This window comes from Chelonoidis abingdonii, chromosome 14 (genome assembly GCF_003597395.2).
Source record: "Chelonoidis abingdonii isolate Lonesome George chromosome 14, CheloAbing_2.0, whole genome shotgun sequence".
Taxonomy (NCBI): domain Eukaryota; kingdom Metazoa; phylum Chordata; order Testudines; family Testudinidae; genus Chelonoidis; species Chelonoidis abingdonii.
Genome location: NC_133782.1, coordinates 3,768,063 through 3,782,164, shown reverse-complemented (window position 1 = coordinate 3,782,164; position 14,102 = coordinate 3,768,063). Strand labels below are relative to the sequence as shown.

Sequence of the window (14,102 nt, the reverse complement as noted above, 5' to 3'; positions counted from 1 at the left end):
CAAATTCCCGCCCCTGACTTTAAACAATCCAGTTCTCTGATTGGTCCTCTGGTCAGGTGTTTGGTTACCCTTTCCAGGTAAAAGAAACTTAACCCTTACCTTACCTATCTATTTATGACAGACCTTTATTTGAAAGTGCATTTACACTCCTCACATGCAACATGCTTGTCTCTGAGTGCACGGGTCAGAGGTGCATATGCTGCATGGTGTATCCCTGCCTGCTGCACTGGACTTTTTACATTAAGGTGCACGCATCTGGTTTCACACATGCTTAAAAGTGTAGCCCCATCACTGCCAACCTAGGCATAAAAACACTGTTGGAGGGGAGTGATACTAAACTCATGGATGTTGCTCTGATTCTTTAAGAGCCCCACAGGAAAGGTCCTATAGAGCTGCAAACCTAGTCTTTCTGTGGGTGGAGGATTGTAACTTTAGACCAGTCCCTCTCCTAGTGCAGGGAGAAGCGTTGTGGCTCTGGGCCTGCCATGAATGCAGCGGCAGATGGTCTGGGCCAATCTCCCTCCATGGAAGGAGGGGTGCCTCTGGATTGAACTGTGGTTTTGTGCTAGAACTCGTGAAGCTGTCAGGAGCCAGGGCTTCCGGGAGGGAACCGTGATAGTGCAAGTGCTGGCTCTGGCAATATGATCAATGCGCAGGTTTGGCTGTGCCCACCATGCATGGGAGTGGGGTGTCTGGCTGTCTTTCGCTTGCTTCTGTTCCCGTTTTAAATCCTCCTGGCCCATGTGTCTGACTGCTGGGGAGGGAGCAGAGGGATTCTACAGAGTAAACAGTCTGTCTGTAGCTATTGAAGCCATAACTGTCTAGGTGGGTGCATTGTTGTGGCTTTGAGCCGAATGCTTTCCTGGGGCTGTGCAGAAAACCACTCACCCCCTGCCCTTATTAATGAACAGTAGATTGGTGGGGAGGGGAGGGAAAGCAGAGGCACCTCTTGGAGCGTCACACCACTGCATGATCTCCCCCCTCACCTCCACAGGGCCCCCGGCTCCAGGGAAATGCTACCCTGAGCTCCTTGTTGAATGGCTGGGAAGCTCCGTGCCTTGACCTGTATTGTACCTGGTGTGGAGAGAGCAAAGCTGCTCATCTCCTCAGCAGTTTTATCCTGATGCCACAGGTGATGGAGTGTGCCAGGAAAAAGCATTACAGGGACTCACTGGCCTGAGTGCGTTGGCTTTGTGTGTAAGCCTCAGTCCACCTGGACTTTCTGGGACTGCAGAATTCCCAGCTGAGCTGACACAGCCTTTCATCCTTCCCTGGCAGCCGCACTGACTATTGGGGGGTGAGGAGGCAGGGCTCTGGGGTATGACTCTAAAAGCCACAGTCTGCTGCATGTGGTGGCAGGTCTATCCTGGGCACTTCTCTAAGTGGAACACCCAGTAATGTTGGCTTGATGCTACGCTGAGTGATCATCAAGGTGGTAGATAGAGAAGCTGACCTGGTCACGGTATTCAAATCTCAGGGTCTGATTCTAACCCATTCTTGCCTGAACCTTGACTGGGATGGCTCCAGATCTGTCCTCTTTAATTAGAATTCCTCACTTCCCCCAATATTTACTTGATTCAGTCCATTATCCTTCTGTCCTTAAAGAGCCACATGGCCAAAGCAAGAGCTGTTATATAAAACTTGAATTAAAAAATGAAAGCAGGAGGCTGGCTCTGGCTTAGGGGTAAAAGCGATTTCTGTGGGCCAGAAAACACAAGACTGAGCGTATTTCAATAACTGGTGAAATGTGAAGCACAAAACCAAGCTGAGCTAAGGCCAGAATGCCCTGGGGCTGTAGGGAGCAGCCAGCAGATGTTTTGACTAATCGGCTACTATGCTGCATACAGATTGCGGTCTTCCACCCGAGCTGGCCGCATAACACTGGTGCTGCATGTACTATGCACAGTTTGTGCTTTGTGCACTTTCAGGATGACAAGTGTTGAAAAAAATTGAGTTGTTAAAGAAACAGCTCTCTAAAAGTATGTTAAATGGCAGCGTACCACGTCCTGGCAGTGGGCATGGGCACTCCGACTAGCACAGGCATCTCCAAACTTCGAGACAAGGGCCAGATTCGATGATTTTTTTTTTTTAAGGTGCTTCACAGGCTGAAGCGACTGAAAAAAATTAAATGTATGCAAAATTGTTAAAAAAACAACTCTACTGTGTCAGTATTGCATTAAATTCTAAATCAGGTATAAAAGTTAATCATGCAGGTACTGTGAAATCACACTTTGTCAATACATTAAAAATCATTTCACTTTTTTTATTTCTAAAAACTCACATTTGTATCATACAAACACTGTTTGGTTCTATTAGTGCTGTAGTTAAAATTTAACCATTATGAAATTGTTAATTTCCATCTTCTTTACTCCACTTATTGGAGATGTAATTAAGCATCTGGCTTGTATGTTTACTCTAAGGCAGGGGTCTGTGCCTGCTTGGCTGCAGCAGCAACTCTCCCCTAAGTTGGCTCCCCTTTTGGGGGGACACTGGCTCCCAGGGGCACTCACCCCTCTGCACAGCTCAGCTGAGCTCTCCCCACACCCCACTCCAACCCATGCGAACTGTTGCTGGCAGCCCCTCCCCCTGTCTGCTCAGCTGTTCGTTTCTCCCGTTGGTTGGAGGGCCGGACAAATGGAAGCCCTGGGCCAGATCGAGCCTGCGGGCTGTAGTTTGGAGACCCCTGGTCTAACATATTTCAACTGATGATTTAACCTCCTATCCCCAAAAGGGCAGGATCTTGCCAAACTCTGATAACAGGCTGGGAGTGACAGCTCTAAAACTCCATCCAGGTTACACAACACAGGGAAAGAAATGGACTTGTTGCTAGGGCTGTGATTTATCTTCTGTCAGGCTGGGAGACCAGATTCCTCCAAGACAGGGTGGGGTGGAGGAAGGACTGTCTGTATTGCTCTGAGCCTCAATGTCTGAGCAAGCAGGGGTGGGGAAAAAGCATCAACTAGACAAATGTGCCTTTATGTGGGAGTCGAATAACACTTCAGGAGACTTGGCCTATTGCTTGGCTTTCCTCTTGGGTAGCATGGGTCTGCTCTACAAAGTTTGCCCAACCTGCCATGATGTTTCTTTTCCCAAATCTGAGATCAAGTTTAAATCACAGCAATATCTGAAGGATCTGAGACTAGGCATATCAAGCTGTGCCTTGTCCAAATATCTGCCCACCAAACACTTCTCCTCCCCCGCCACCCTCCAGTTTTGAATGGCTGCATTAATCCTCTCTTCCTGTCCTGAATCCTTGCTGTGTGTTAAACATCCACCCCGGAAAGTGACTGCTTTTTTTTTTTTTTTTCTCTTTAAGCAGTTGCCATATGGTTTGTGAAGTGCTTGGGGCTCATTCAAGTTTAAAGGTGATAAGTAAATTCGAGATTATTAATAGACCACAGTCAAGACAGCTGTCAGAAATTAAATGTGAATCCTCCCCCGCCCCCCAACATGTCACTTTGGTGCTACTCCCATCTATTGCTGTGCTTTTATTTTAGAGTAAGTGTAACTATGTCTAACATAGTGAATGCTTATGGGAAGGGGGTAGGTTTAGAAGATAAAATAAAAAAAGAGAAAGTTAAAAATCACTTAGAAAAGTTAGATGCCTGCAAGTCACCAGGGCCTGATGAAATGCATCCTAGAATACTCAAGGAGTTAATAGTTAATAGAGGAGGTATCTGAGCCTCTAGCTATTATCTTTGGAAAGTCATGGGAGACGGAGAGATTCCAGAAGACTGGAAAAGGGCAAATATAGTGCCCATCTATAAAAAGGGAAATAAAAACAACCCAGGAAACTACAGACCAGTTAGTTTAACTTCTGTGCCAGGGAAGATAATGGAGCAAGTAATTAAAGAAATCATCTGCAAACACTTGGAAAGTGGTAAGGTGATAGGGAATAGCCAGCATGGATTTGTAAAGAACAAATCGTGTCAAACCAATCTGATAGCGCTTTCTTTGATAGGATAACGAGTCTTGTGGATAAGGAGAAGCGGTGGATGTGGCTATACCTAGACTTTAGTAAGGCATTTGATACAGTCTCGCACATGATATCCTTATCGATAAACTAGGCAAATACAATTTAGATGGGCTACTATAAGGTGGGTGCATAACTGGCTGGATAAACCGTACTCAGAGAGTAGTTATATTAATGGCTCCCAATCCTGCTGGAAAGGTATAACAAGTGGGGTTCCGCAGGTGGTCTGTTTTGGGACCGGCTCTGTTCAATATCTTCATCAACGACTTAGATGTTGGCATAGAAAGTACGCTTATTAAGTTTGCAGACGATACCAACTGGGAGGGATTGCAACTGCTTTGGAGGACAGGTTCAAAATTCAAAAACACCCGATCTGGACAAATGGAGAAATGGTCTGAGGTAACCAGATGAAGTTCAATAAAGACAAATGCAAAGTGCTCACTTAGGAAGGAACAATCAGTTTCACACATACAGAATGGGAAGAGACTGTCTAGGAAGGAGTATGGCAGAAAGAGATCTAGGGTCATAGTGGACCACAAGCTAATATGAGTCAACAGTGTGATACTGTTGCAAAAAAAGCAAAGTGATCTGGCTGCATTAACGAGGTGTGTTGTGAGCAACGACACGAGAAGAAGTCATTCTGTCCACTCTTCTCTGCGCTGGTTAGCCTCAACTGGATAGTATCGTGTCACAGTTCGGGGCACCGCATTCAAGAAGATGTGGAGAAATGGAGAGGCATCCAGAGAAGAGCACCAAGAATGATTAAAGGTTGAACATGACCTATGAAGGAAGGCTGAGAGATTGGGTTTATTTTGTTCATGAGAAAGAGAAGACTAGAGTGGGGACATGCTAGCGCAGTTTTCGGGGTATCTACAAAGGTGTCATCAGGAGGAGGAGAAAACTTGATTCACCTAGCCTCTAACTTGAGTAGACAGAAGGCAGATGGGTTAAACTGCAGCAAGGGAGATTCTAGGTTGGACATTAGGAAAAGTTCCTAACTGTCAGAGGTACGTTCAACACCCTGGAATAAATTGCCTAGGGAGGTTGTGGAATCTCCATCTCTGGAGATATTTAAGGGTAGGTTAGATAAATGTCTATCAGGGATGATCTAGACAGTATTTGGTCCTGCCATGAGGGCAGGGGACTGGACTAAAAAACCTCTCGAGGTCCCTTCCAGTCCTAGTCTATGAATAAAAGGGTCTGGTTTTGTGCTGACCTTGATCTGGGAGCAGCAGAGGAAAACCAAATGCCCTGAACCATTATACTCTTTCTCCACACACTATCAAGTCTACACCAAGGGGGGGAATCCATCTAAATTAAGCAACTTTCAGCTACAGGAATAACATAGCTGAAATCGATGTACTTAGACCTACTCACCGCAGTGTCTTTACTGCGGCGAGCTGACTGCTACTGCTCCCTCGTCGACTCCACCTGCGCCTCTCATGGCGATGGAGTACAGGAGTCAATGGGAGAGTGCTTGAGGGTCGATGATCGCGTCTAGACTAGACGCGATGGATCACTCGCTGCCCGCCAATCCAGGGGGTAGTGTAGACCTACTCACAGCTGGGTCTAATCAGCCTTGGTGGCATCCATTTTAAAAGGCCAGCAGAGAAGCCGCTGGGCCTCTTGCATATGAGTTCACTGCTCCAGGAATTAAAGAAACGAGCTCTCTTCTCTGCTGCAGGCAGGGGCAGGCTCAGTGGGAGTTGAGGGAGTTCAGCATCTCATAGGATACCATCCATTTAAGCTCCCTCTGTCGAAGGCGGAGTTCTGTGACATAGGCCAGCTTTGGCCCCTCTGCCTCTGGCAGGCAGCTGTCTGCACTTCTGTTACCGAAATGGACACACCCCCGGCCTGTCTGCCTAGGGTCCTGCTACAGAGTTTGCTGAAGGTTCTCTGGTTCGGGGGCCCATGGTACTTACACAAGGTTCAGGGAAATTAGGGAGTATGTGCTTGCACCAGCACAGAGATGGGAACCGCTCCTGGATCATCATGCAGTGTGTTGTAAACAGTGACGCAAGGTGCAGGCTGATGACTTGGGCCCAAGGAGTTCAGTTCCAAGATGTTCTGTTTACATTTTAGCTAGTCTAATTCACCCATGGACAGGGGTGGGCAGGATGAGAAGAAGCCACTTATGTTGACTTCCCTGAAGCTGAAGCAGAACTTTAATTCCTCCTGGACACAGCGTAGGGGGAGGGTGGCTTCAGAGCAGGTAGCGAACACATGCCACAAAAAGTTGTCAAACTCCTCCCTGCTGTGAATCCTCAGGGTTAGACTACAAATGATAGTCTTCCGTGGCGCCCCCCGTGATTAGACCAAGTCATTCCACTGTAGGGGCAGGCTACTTACCCTCCAACCTCATCAGACTGATACTAAGCTGTAAAGAGAATTTTCTTCAGCTTCTGTTTTTGGCGTGACCTCCGAGAACATCCTCACACTGTGGATTGCAGTAGGGATACCATGCTGCTGGCCCAGGATGTCTAGCCACACCTGGAGTGGGAAGTGCTTCTCTGGAAACTGGCTTTCTGACGTAGCTCTGAGGAGAGGAACATGCCCTCTCCTGTGCTCGTGCTCTCCTTTGCTGCCCATCCCGTGTAAGAGATGGGACCTCTCTGGAGCAGCAGCCAGCCCAGCCACGGCTCGCGCCCAGCCCCGCTTCGCGCCCCAGCCCGACCGACCCAGCCCTTAGAGTGTCAGAGTGTCCTTAAGCGGATGAGTCCAGCTTGTCATCCCTGACTTAAACGGGCTTAGGTCAGAGCTCCCAGAGCTGCTCTTGGAGGTCAAGAGTATGCTCAGCAGAAGCGATGTTACCTTTATGGCCCCAGCCTGATGAGTACTTTCCCAAGGGAGGTTAGACAAGCCCTGAAGCCTCTCCCAGGGTGAGAAGTCGTGGCTAGCTTAACCCAATGCTCTCTGCAATGGCGTAGGAGGTGAACAAGCGCAACCTCAATCCATTTTAGCCTTTGAGTTTCTTTAGTTGTTAACATGGCACCATTAGCTGCTGCCCCATTCATGCTCTGCCTGCTTGACCCCAGTCTGCCAACGTTTCCAATGACGCTATAGAATTTAAGACCCTGCCTTTCAGCCTCCTTCTCAAGGCCTGGAGCAGGAGATCCTCTCTCGGAAGCGAAACAGAAATAAACTCCCAAGATCAAGATCAAGGCTTCAGTTTCAGCCAGAGCTCTAGCTGCAGCCCGCAGCAGCCTGGGCTGTGCTCATCACCTTAGGGTTTCTTTGATTTGCAGGTTGCATCTCTTGCTCCTTACAGTAGAAAAGGCTATTCCTGGCTTGCTCTCACACTAGCACTATATTGTACGCTCTTGTCCCTCCTTGCTGTAAGACCCTGACAAGATCTGGGGGGAGGCTGGAAATCGCAATGGCACAGGTGGCTGTAACAGGACAGAGGCAGAAGGGTAGTCTGGCTCCTGTCTTCCCCTCTCTTTCTAAATGCCATGGGGACTGATAGCTCAGCTCCCGCCTCCCCACCCCTTTCTCTAGAGAGAGGAGCTGCAGGTGCTTTCATTTCACAGCTTTGGGAGATGCTACTTTCATGTCTTAAGAACTTCTTGCCCATTTCTCTGCTGGAGCTTGATGCTGGAAGACTCCCTAAGGGGAAGTCAAAGAACCATCCTGACCTAGCCTCTGCTGTTCTTTGCGACCATGGTGTGTGCTGCTGTTCCAAGGACTCCCATCTCTTAACAATATATTGCAGCTGGCAGGCTGAAAACAAAGAAACAAAACTCACGTTTCAAATTGAGTATGGCTTTTCAACCCCAGCAAATTGCTTTATTCACACAAACGTCTCTTAATTTACATCGCCTCTGCCATTCATACACATCAGGGTATCCACAGTGTTCAAGGAACTTAAATACGTCTCATATCAACCCAAGTAAACCAAGTACAAAAAATATTTATATAAAGTTCACACATAGGTCCTAGATTACCAGCTTCTGTGCAAAACGAAAAATACAGATTTATTAACTAGTATCATGAAGTAACTTTAGTTTGGCGTCTGGGTTTAAGCCTTCCCACTCTACCTAGTTCAGTAGAGAAGATGCATTAAATATCCAACCACAGATCCCCCTAGAAGCCACACCTTAGCGTTAAAAGCATTGAGATGGCAAACTGCAGGAAGATGGAATTTATCATGTTGCAGTTAAAGAGGCCACTTCCTACTGTGCTTTTCACCCTGCCTCCCCTCCCCCTCTGACTCTAAAGTGTGAAAATGCTTAGACGGGAATGGTGTAACTGCTTTGTCACTGGTTGTTTCAGGAAAGTGGCAGGCTGTCATTTCACACTGCAGTCAAATGTTTACAGTGGAAGTGGGCAGCACAACGTAAGCAGGCACCAGTTTACATAGATAATAGCTAGCACTGTAGTGTAGAGAACAGAACAGCCTATGCAATGATTTCCAGGAACTATGGCCAGAGGTACCAGCAGCAGATGTATTGCCTGCAACATGGAAGGAATGGATAAATCTGAATGCCAAGTAATTTGCTTTGTTCAGCCACACAAACTCGTGTTGCCAAGCATCAGAAGAAACACAAGGTCCAGCTCCAGGGGACTGCAGCCAAGCCTCAAATCTGAATTGCTTCAATAAAAAGATCAGTGTCTCCAAGAAAGTTGGTTGGCTCCAAAGCAATACGCAGTACACAGCTTGAGGGGAATTTGAGCAGCATGGTCTAGATCCAGCAACAGATGATGTAGGAGTGGATGCTGAAGAATGGGGTAAGTGCTTGATTAGTCTTCTAGAGAAGTCACTGAAGGGCACCAACCCAACTCCAGAGGGAAAGGGAGATTGGCTTTAAAGCAACAGTAACACCAGTAGTCCCTGGGAAGGGTTTTGCCTAACATGCTTTGGCAGTGTGTTTAGAGGAAACCAAACAGAGCAGCAATGTGTTCCCCACTATTATGGCCTTTGTAAATTAAACTTGGTTTATGTGGATTTTTTTTGCCTCCATTGCAGCTGGCTGTTCTCTTTGCAGCTGCACCATGTTCCTGGGCAGGCTTAAACCCAGAGTAGATACTGCATAGTGAGAAGATTTACACAAATGAGCAATTTAACAAAAAAGTTACCATCTTTGTGGAAGTCTCTTATTGCTCCACAAAGGCTCTGGGAGCCTCCTGATATGTTAAGGAGCTGGATCCTGAGGAGTAAAGGAAGACTAAAGAGGGACCACTGTCTAGCTGTCACTAGCCCCTCTGAACCTTAAAACACAGCAGCAGGAGAACATGGGGGAAACTAGTTTGACTCCTTCTCTAACCAGGCTATCGAGCCCATCTCAGCACCCCTCTCCTTATGAAATACAGCTGTGGTACTACAGCCGCCCCAGTGCTGGTGTGATGCTGAAGGTGCAGACCTCCACTGCAGGTTGGTGCAGCTACTGCATTTCAAAGTTCTCCAGAAATGTGGCTAGTTCCCTCACCCCCACTGTAAACAGAATATTTAGAAGTAAACAATTTTAATACAATCCTATAACATGGACAGGGCCATGTCATCTGTTCTAGCAAAAACCTAGCTTGTGAGAGCGAGCCTCAAAATCAGTGGAACCTCGTTGGTAGGAGCCCTCAACTCTCCCCTCTCTGGTTAGAGTTAGACCTCGTAACAGCTAGAGTTGTCCCTCCAGTGTCAGTTTTTAAGTTCAGTATCAAGGGTGGTCAGTCAGAAATCAGGAGACACTCTTGTATGAATATGAGCTGCAGAGACCAGGCAGTCCTGAGCCTCCGGCTTAGCTCCCCTTTCCCAGAAGCTGGAATTACCCCAGCTGTAAAGCCTAATGCCAAAAAATGTATACGATGGGTGAGATGTTTCAGCCAGCAGCAGTAAGGTGGAGGAGCTGGGCAGACACATGACGTCAAGCAAGAGGAAAGAGATGCCGCTCCCCAGAAAGCTTTATGTCCTTGCAGGTTAGAGCTAATCCCTCTTTTGATGCTGTTGTCCTAGGATGAGTTTGGGCAGGGCCCAGAGGTGAGGTGTGGTGATACACCACGACCTGTAACCAGTATGGCTCTCTCATTATTCTAGTGATCTTAGAGCATGCTGCAGTAATGCCGCCATCGGCAGGAAACTAAAGGAGAGAAGCATATAGGCTGACCAGAAACTAAAGAGGAAATGACCCAAGTGGCCAAAGGCTAGCAGCCCCCGAACTCTTCCTGGAAGTGTTTTCTAAATCCTATAAGGCACTACGGTCTATCTAGTTAACATCAAGCTGTTTTAAAAGACATCTGCAATACAAAAGGTGAAGTGGAAATGTGAGAGCTGAAGGTGGCTGGAAGTCATGGCAGGGCTGAGGGTGACTTTACGCTAACCAGATGGCTAGCCACACGCTCTGCCAGCAGTGCATTTAAGTCGGGGAGTAGTCATGTCTTCACTGAAGTTTCCAGAGAGAGGGGAACGGGGCACTCATAGATATCCAGCGAAAAGGATTCCTTAGTACCTCCTCTGCAGGTGAAGACCTGAACTAAGTGGCACTGTGTCTGTTTGAAATCTGCCTCCTCACCACATATAGCAGTGCTGGAGAGAGCGCATAGCCTCTGAGGGAGTAGCAGAACTGGAAGTCTCTGGTGGGTGATGGTTTCAATATCACTGGAGGTGGTAAGCAGGCTGAATGGAAAGTTCTGAGACAAGCACGAGCTAAGTCAAAGCAACTCTCCTAGGAGTCTGCCTGGAAGTTGCCTTCGGTGCCATAACATTCCCCTGGGACTTCCTCGCGGGGAAGGCATGTGTGAGCGTACACAGTAAGAGCAGGTCCGATCTAGCCATGGATGTAGCTATAGCAGCCAACAGTTGCAAAGGCTGTACTGAGTAGCCCTGCTATTAGAGCCTGGATTCTGCTGTCAGTTGTCCCATCCATACACAGCTAGCATGAGTTAAGTGCCCAAAGAGAGTGTTGAAGTACAAGCTTGAGACTCTCATCCTAAGACAGGTGTAGTTAATACAGTCTTGGACTTTGGGGAAAGTCTAAGGAAGTGCAGGAAGCAGCTGGCCACCTGATGTTGACAGCCACATGGAAGAGCAGTTTTCTTGTGAACAAGAGTGCAGGAATATTGGGTTGCTTCTAGAGAACATGGGTCAGGAAAACAGCAAGGGGGATGGAAAAACAATGGGCAGAACAGCACGAAAGCCTGTGTTATGTTTCAATGCACCCTGTGACTGATGAGGGGCTTCAAGTAGTGAGAAAATCCACTCCTTTGTTACTCCAGAGGGGTAGGGCAGCTTAGATGCTGCTACAACAGGCCCCTGCTAAACTGGGAATCAAACGTAGACTAACGAAAGTGAACGGAGGAGTTACAAAGCCAGACAGTCCTCTATGGTTGATAACCAAACCCAAACGTCCTAACCCCAAATAACCATCTTGGGAAGAAGTGAGGGTACTGAAGGTCTGGCTGTGGCTCTCCACAGCACAGAGAAGCATCTCAGTGGGGGTGCAGGAAAGAGGACTGGGTCCTAATCCTGGGCTTGTGCTGTGCTGGTTACTATATCTGTGTGAAACCTTCAACACACAAGGTGTTCAATCAGCTGGGGGAGCACATAACTACAACTATATGCTACTGCTCTGCTATTCCCCTAATGCACAGCACAACCTTCCTGGTGAGGTGGCACCCAAATCTTCTCTGGTCACTGCATTCAAGCTCAGCAGAGCTGTCAAGGCTTACAGGTTTAAAAAACAACAACTAGACACCATCCTTAATCTAGCCCTAATTGCATTCTCATTCACTTTCAGGGGATGGTACAGCATACTGAGTAGACAGACAAGTAGCAAGTGGGTGCACAAAAATGTCAGTGAAGAGGAATAAGACTGACATGTCCGCACAGCCAGCAGGCATGTTAGTACGGTACAGATCCTGTATGATTAGGTCAGCAGGCCCTTCTCTCACTGTGAAGGCAGTCCCATCCTACCAGAGCGACAGTGGAATAAGTAGGTAACTGGGTGAGGGAGATTTAGTCTGGAAGCACAACTAGTGGCTCCTAGACTAGTATCCCAGCAGGGGTTGGTTTGTTTCTAGCATGTTTAAGAAATCACAAGGTAACAAGGGTGCTGTGCTCTACACTGAGCAGGGTCTAAAGCACCACTAAAACCGTCACACAGTCAGTCCCAGAATGTCAGTGCAGCTCCAAGTGCAGGCCAGGAAACTAAGTATTAACTGTTCAGCTTGAGATTCCCACCTCCTTTGCCCTACGTCCCACTGATGCGTAACCTGAAGTGCCCAAGCTTGGCCAGCTTTCTCTTTGCCCTTTGTAGACCACAGTTATCGTGCAAAGGGCAAACAGTCTTCTGCAGGAGCCTTGAAACCACACAGTGAGTGACTAGCTGTCAGGACCCCCTACCTCCAGTACTGCCAAGTCCTTCACGGCTGAAGTTTGGCACAAGTGACTTCAGATCTTTCTTTCAGCTACCTTCTTTTTTTGTCATATACATCCACCCTACAGTTCAGTTGGTCACCTGAAAATCTGTGCCCTCCACTCCACAAGCCCATTACAGAATTAGGCTCTCAGTTGCCAAATTCCACAGATGACTTTTTTATTTGGGTGGGGGGACGATGAGGATCTTTCCACTACAGCACTGATCTTGCATAATCAATTTCTTTTCTGTCTCGTTATTTTTGCTATCCTATCTGTCACTTGCTTTATAGCCTGGGCAGCACCTGCCTGTTAAGGAGCCATCAGGTTCTGAGCCACATGACTGTTTGTTTCCAACATGGGGCTTCAAAGACCTTGCTTTCTACAATCTCCCAACTACAGAGCAAGCCCAGTGAGCTTCTCTCCCCTAGATAAAGAATATTAACTTTAAAAAACAAACTTGGGCACATCCTGACTTTGAGCCTTGGTACTTGTCAGCAGTTGAGGGAATGCTTTGCAGAGCTTCTAATTGCAATCAGTGGTGGTAAAAAGCCACAGGTCTTTCCCAGAAGAACCTGTAGCATTCTAGTTGAATAACAATGCTGAAACGGTGGGGGGAAAGGGGTGGGGATGTGGGGGAAGTGAAACATGTTCTTCTTGACCGCATTCAATAGTCTTGTAACCAAATGGGCTGCAAAGATTCGGCTCTTCAGAAATCTCACGTGACCAAAAAACTCAAAACAAAGGGAAAACTTCCCATTGCAGAGATCTTGTTGTCAGGTGATCTTCAATACCATCTGCTTCCCTCTGTGCATGTAAGTGATGGAGATTGTAGGTCCCTGGTAAATAAACCTAGAAAAAATAATAATAAAGAGAGATCAGATATTGCCATTGTTTCACTCATCGGTCTAGGGGCTGTACCTGGAAAAATGTAATGTCCTGAAAGCCTCTCCACTGGCTGGCCAAAATGGCTACCCCTGACACAGTGAGAGACATCGGACCTTTCAAATCCTCTCCTTCTGCTCACCTTGCTTTCCCGCCTCCCTGCATTTCACTTGCACCATTACCACCTGCCAGTTGGTGATGGATGAGAATTGGGGATTAAGGCTTCACATTGATTGGAATCTGCCATTCCAATTTGCTTCCATCTACTATAATGCAATGGCTTCTAGTGGCATAAAACAGTAGTTGCTTAAAAACAACAAACAAAAAAAGACAAATTCAACTGGGAAGGGAAAAGTAAAATGGTAATAGAGTGAATGGATTCCGAGATCAGATACTTGGTAACTGGACACGAGTGGAACTGACTGTAGAGAGGTTTAAGTACTTGTTTCCAGTCCTGATTAATCTAAAATATTTGGTCTTTGAAACTCACACATCCCTCAGCCTAGCAATGTTCTTGTCACTGATCCAGGACTGGCTATAGCAGCTCTGGACCTCAGAATGTTGTTTTTCTCCTCCAGAACAAATTCACAGGTAATCCAATGTATTAATCTTGGCCACATGCTATTTATACATGCCCAAACTGTGTTGAGTCTCTGAGCTCAGTCACTTAACCATGCATAACACCACACTATATTTAAGTACTGTAGCTACATCCTAAAAGGGGTCTGCCATGGTGTGCTAGATGAGTATCTATTAAGACATGAAAGCACTTTTTCCAGAGGCTCCATATGATGTGTTCATGAGCATGCCCATTTAAAAACTACTTTCAACTGTCTGTATGCATGCCCGACTAAAGGAAGAACAGTGTGGATGTCACACGCAGGTATGACCGTCTTCAATTTA

The 14,102-nt window shown here is 47.1% G+C and overlaps 1 protein-coding gene across 1 annotated transcript in view; it reads right to left on the bottom strand.

Moving 5' to 3' along the window:
- Positions 1-7,726: 7,726 nt before the first annotated feature.
- Positions 7,727-14,102, bottom strand: part of STK35 (serine/threonine kinase 35) — a 32,705-nt gene continuing 26,329 nt past the window's right edge. The window contains 1 exon segment of the mRNA XM_075072422.1: positions 7,727-13,166. The gene's annotated coding sequence lies outside the window, so the exon portion shown is untranslated.